Source organism: Bombina bombina, chromosome 7 (assembly GCF_027579735.1).
Source record: "Bombina bombina isolate aBomBom1 chromosome 7, aBomBom1.pri, whole genome shotgun sequence".
Taxonomy (NCBI): Eukaryota; Metazoa; Chordata; class Amphibia; order Anura; family Bombinatoridae; genus Bombina; species Bombina bombina.
This window is the reverse complement of record NC_069505.1, coordinates 202,207,540-202,213,539: the sequence shown is the minus strand read 5'-3', so window position 1 is coordinate 202,213,539 and position 6,000 is coordinate 202,207,540.

The following is a 6,000-nucleotide window of genomic DNA, read 5'->3' as shown; positions in this document are numbered from 1 at the left end:
AATTATTTGTAGTGTTTTGCAAGTGCTGTGTTTCAGTAATGTTTAATTATATGTGTTGAATTTCAGGTTAATTGTGGTTGTTAAAAGTTTGTGCCGGCTGTTAATGTTTTTTTTGTGTAATGGACAGTTGGTTTTAAGTGTTTTCTCAGAGAATGTTATGTTTTTATTTTTAGTGAATGCGTGTGGTAGGGTGCTGTATGACTGGAATATTGAATATTGAGGTGTATTTGATTTTGCCTGATGTTAACAATAGTATACTACTGGGTGCATGAATTGTCTTTTAGTTTGCTGTTATCTTGTGTTTGCGTGACACATGGGGTGTTTCACGCAAACAAAGGGGGAAGTATTGATGAGTATTGATGAGTATCCTTATGTGATTTGGGTGATTGTTTTAAGTAAGAATCTTAACACAATATTTGTATTTGCATGATGAGATAATGAAGCTGTATCCAGAGAGTAAAAACACTAACTAAATCATTTTTGAGTTTTTCATATTTAGGTAAAATCTGTACAGATAAAATTCCATAAGTGCAGTCTCCAAAAGATTGAAGATTGAATGCAAGTAAACCTTTTAAACAAAAGAAATACCTGGTGCCTAGGTGAAGAAAAGAAAAATGAAGATAAAAGACCTTTTGTCAAGTTTGTTTTAAGCACCATACTGCAGTAAAAGTTGCTGAACTATCTTTGGATCCATTCTTTGCTTTGCATGCTGGTACCAGCCCCAGAACTAGACTCTGAGTAATCTATGACTGTTTCCTATGATGTGTGTCTTCAGAACATAAAGACTATCCTTCTCTGGACTGTGCCTTGCTTGTTGGAATTGAAGACCTGTTACGCTGTTACAGAGTCATCCACAGTTAAAGCAGGGGAGTATTGTTTTAACTTGTTTATTTATATTGCTTGTTTTGTATTCTCTTTTAATTGTGTTATTTTTGTTGATCATATTAGTTATACAAAGTCATATAGCTTTGTCTGCAGAAAAGTATGCCTTATTGGTATTAGTGCACATTGTAGTTTATGTACTTAACACAGTAACCCTCTGGATAAGTGTAACTCTAAACCTTGCAGTATTGTAACCTATTGAATGGCCCACTGAGTATCGAAAATATGTTTGCACCTTTATAGTTTAAAGAAAATGCTGCAATATATCAGAGTATTTTAGACCCTTCACCCTTGTGGAACATAGTGAGGACACGTCTCAGCTAGAAATTTATATTAATTATACAGAGAAATATTTGTTTAGGGAGTAGCATAATTATAGCTATATTGGTGGTATATTTTCTACCTACAATGGCTCTTATTGGAGCTGTGTTATGAAAGCAAATGTATTTTTCCCTTTTATTAATTGGTATGGTATCTACAATTTGAATTTTGTAATTCCAGATGTTTGTCAATGAAAGGAATTATCTTACCATAAAGATGTGTTTACCTTTAAAAGATTTTGTAGTTTTAATGATGTTATGATTGTATTCTTTCCTCATACAGGAGTGTGAGAGAATTTAGGTTACATAAAATAATTAGTAAACTAGTAGTGTTTATATCAGATGAGACTGCTGACTATTAAGATCATAGTTGGAGAATTATAAACATTACATATAGTAGCTTTGCAGAATAAAGCAACACTAGGTTCTTTTATTTTTAGTAGTTCCAAGAGAAAGTGTGAAGAAATTAATTTTAAAGAAAATATTTTTATTGACTGTTTTATTTTTCATTTTTGTTACATGGCAGGCCTTAGCACAAGTTACTTAGCATAGCCATTCAGCCTCTTGATGAAGTCTAGCAGTTTTCACTTGCTCAGTATTCATGAAGTATCATTTAAATTGTATAGAGAAGCTGTGAGTTATTTTCTGTAAAATTTTCAATGTATTTAGTTTGTATTATATATCCACAATGTTTTTCTGGTTTTAAATGACATAGGATAAGTTAAGCTAAAGGAATGGTGATGCTTACAAAAAGGTGAAAGAAGTTTTATTTGGACATAATTGTGACTGTATCGGGGTGTGTGCTTATCTTGTGCTGTTTTTTTTCCTTCTTAGACTCCTTCTGACTCGAGTGTCTGCTTGCTATGGGGATCCACTGGCTTTCCTTGTCTACCCCATGAACAAACCATCGGACTTCCAGCATCTACCTGCAGAAGAACACTGGATAAGCACCCCTACTGCAAATGGACTATGGTATTGAAGCAGAGTGTCTGAGGAAGGGGGAGCTCTAAGAGGAGAAAGACTGTTTTTAAAGTGATCAGAGGCCACCCAGAGACACTTGTGCTGTTCCCATGTCATGCTTCACTGTGGAGAATGTACAGAGCAAGAGACTGTCGGAAATATTGGGGGTGCTAGCAATGCAGGTGGAGAAATAAAGATGCAGTGTTGTTTGGGGGTAGATAGGGGGCTGGTTGGGTCTTTGTGCAGATAGACCAGTAGTTTGAGGATGCTGGGAGGTAGACAGAGAGTATTGGAGAGGCTGTACCTATGTGCAGTGACAAATTGTGCCATATTGGCCTATAAAATTATAGCGTTACATTTGAATACATTTCTCTACAGTATTCTCACATAGATTCATGTTATACCGAAGTATTCGGCTTATATTGTTGTTAAAGGATTTACTAATTTTCTGTGCTTTTCTATTTTATGTTATTCTGTTAGAATAAAAGGGTGGTATGTTAGGAATTGTTAGCATTACCGATGCCATCTTTTTTTAGTTGCCATTTTGTCTTAGGCATCCATCTTGTCTAAGAAACATTTTATTATAGCAATTATTATGTAGTGGGAATGATGTAGTTGTATAGCTAGGTTGGCCTTGTAAATGTTCCTGGCGATGCGCCTGGAAGCTGTTTTTCTCTATAAGATGCGCACACAGCCTTGCTTTGAGCCCAGATGTACCTTTATTATGGTAATAAGAAACACTGCTTCTCAAAACTCTATTTTACCTAATTATCATAATGAGCTTATTTCTTTCCGACAAATACCGTGTAAAATGACGCAGTCATGAACGTGTCATCATGTTAACCCCATATGCTGTAACTATCGCCTATAAGATGTGTTGTTCATCTTTCAATAAACAGAATAGATGTTAGAATGATTGCTGCGTGGTCTGATTTCTGTTCTCTAGGATATGCTATCAAATAACCCATTCATTTCCAGCTGATATGGTGTGTTCCAGGCCAAGCCCTGACTGACACTCTCCCCCCCTGAAAATAACACCTAACAGTCTCCGTCAGAGGTCATGGGTCTTACAGCAGAACAGTGGCCAAAAGCACACGTCAAAAAGCACCTAGAAATGGTTTAAGACAAAGCTCTGGAAAGTACTGAACTGACCAGCAATGAGTCCAGATCTCAATTCCATAGAGCACCTGTGGAGAGATTTCAAAACAGCAGTTGGAAAAAGAAATGCTTGCAATCTGAGAGACCTGGAGCAGTTGGCGTAAGGGATAAACCTCCTATTACGTCTTTTCTTCTACCCACACATGACTTATAATAATAATAAACACACGACAACTGGTTTTGGGCTAAAGACCGGTCCCCGTCACGTTTATTTATAACAATAAACCTTTAAAACTAGGCTATGTAAATATGCCGACCTAGGCAACTTTAAATACTAATATAAGAACTGTACCAGTTCTTAGCTGGTGGCGGCAATTAATTAGCTAAATGTAACCCCTACTAACAGACGGCCAGGGCCCTACACAGTGTTTGCAGCGTGGCAAGGATTGCCATGCCCAATTGGCAGAGAGAGAGAGCTGTAAGCTGTTGGAGGTATTTGCCTAAGATTCGTAGGAGGGAGTAACCCCTAGGTCGGCACCTAGTGGACGTCACCTCCCCCATCCCATGACATCACTCATCTCTCTCCCTACCCGCTCTCTGGGCCCTGACCGCCACAAGAGTCAACCGCCTCTTGCCGCCACAAACCGACTGGCTCCTTAAATATATATATAAACTCTAGCAATCATAATTTTTTTTTTTTTTTAACTTTCAATTTTAAACAACTAATAGCAATGCTTTATAAAGATCCAGAATGAAAATGTCCAATCCCACATCCGTGAGATGGACGCCATGAGGGCGATAGAGAGCCTTATTGTCAGCCGTTATCGCCGGTTTTGGAGACCCCACTGGCAACCGCACTAGTAGCCGCCCTGATCCTGAATGAATGGGACGCAATTTTCGAAGGGTCCAGCCCCACCGCAGCCCCAACTTTGGCCAAAACCTTCTTAAATTGATATAACGATAGAGCAGACCCGGCCTCGTGAATAAACAATTGTCGGAAACCCTGTGTCCTCACCTGACAATATTCCTCAAAACTCCTCACTGGGCAGCATTCCGGGAATTCGTGTTCCAGCAGTGGGAGCCATGCTCCCTTCCCTTGGATCCATTTTTCACCTAGCGACTAAGAGCAACAGACCATTCTCGGATGGCCGAACGTGCTCCCAGTGTTTTCCACCATCTGCATCCGCCCTGGATGCAGCAACTAATTCCCCAACCCTCAACGCCCCGGCCAAGGCAAATGAGAAAGCTGCCTTAAATAGCGTAGCCTCGAACTGTGACGAGCACACTGACTGCAGCGTACCTACCAGTTCCCTCAACTGTGACGGTGTGATAGGCTCCCTATGGTCCCTCTGATGTGGGGACATCCGCCCCACCCCTTCATTACCTGATTCACTAGGAATGACCGCGTATAGTCTGCGATGCCAAATGTCTTGTTAAAGAATGAAATGGCTGACAACTGACTCTGCGCAGACAACTTGGATACACCCTGCCTATGCAGTCCCGCTAGCCAATTCAGCACCTGTACCTGCGTAGCTGATTGTACGGAGAACCCATGTTGTCCGGCAAAGCAGACCCATGATCTCCAGTGCTTCTCATATGCACACCACGTCTTGGGAGCCAAAGATGCCCTTACTAGGGGAAGGACACTTTCCCAACCCCCGCCATCTGCCAAAGAAAAGGAGGGCAAGTTAGACCGATTTTTTCGGCCAAGGGCGCCACCCTTCTAAACTGATCCCATTGAAATCTGGAGAGAGCATCTGCCACAACATTACTAACCCCAGGCACATGCCGCGCCGTAAAACGCACGTTCAGCTGCAAGCAACGCAACACCAGGTGCCTCAAGTATGTAACCACCCTTGGTGATGAAGCCGACAGCCGGTTTATGGGAAGGCAACACTCATGTTGTCCGACCAAAAAACCACGGCCCGATTGGCTAACTTCTGACCCCAGATTTCAATCGCTACAATGATTGTGAAAAGTTCTAACAATGTTAGATTTCTGGTTAAGCTGGCTGAAACCCAATCCTCTGGCCATGGAGCCGTGCTCCACTCACCATTTAAATATGCCCCATACCCGAAACCCCCAGCTGCATCTGTAAAGAGATGAAGCGTTTGATTGGAAATAGGGCCTTCCTGCTAAATACAGACACAGTTGAATTTCTTTAGAAATTCCTCCCATACCCTGAGGTCCTCCCTCATTTCAGAGGACACCTTGATCCTAGAGCCCTTTCCTCTCGGGCCTTGCAGCTGGCTCTCCAACCTCCTGTTGAATATCCTTCCCATAGGTATTGCCCTAACCGCGAAATTCAGCAACCCCAGCAAGGACTGCAATTCCCTAATGGAAATAGAGTCAGCCCTGGTCACAGACAAAACCACCTTCAACAGGCGGCCGACTTTGTCCTGAGGCAACCTAAAAACTGCAGCCTGAGTATCTATTTCGATACCTAGGAAAGTAACACAGGTACAGGGTCCTTGCATTTTGTCATCCGCCAATGGCACCCCGAATCTATCCATCATGTCCTGCATGATAACCATCATGCACAAGCTCTCGTCCGATTCCGCCTCACCTACAAGCAGGAAGTCGTCCAGGTAATGGGCCATGGCCCCACCCCCGGACACCTTCTGGACTACCCAATGTAGAAAGGAACTAAAACATTCGAACAGCGCACAGGATAGTGAGCACCCCATGGGCCGACAATTTTCCACGTAGAATGCCCCATCTGCCTTCATGCCCATAAGTC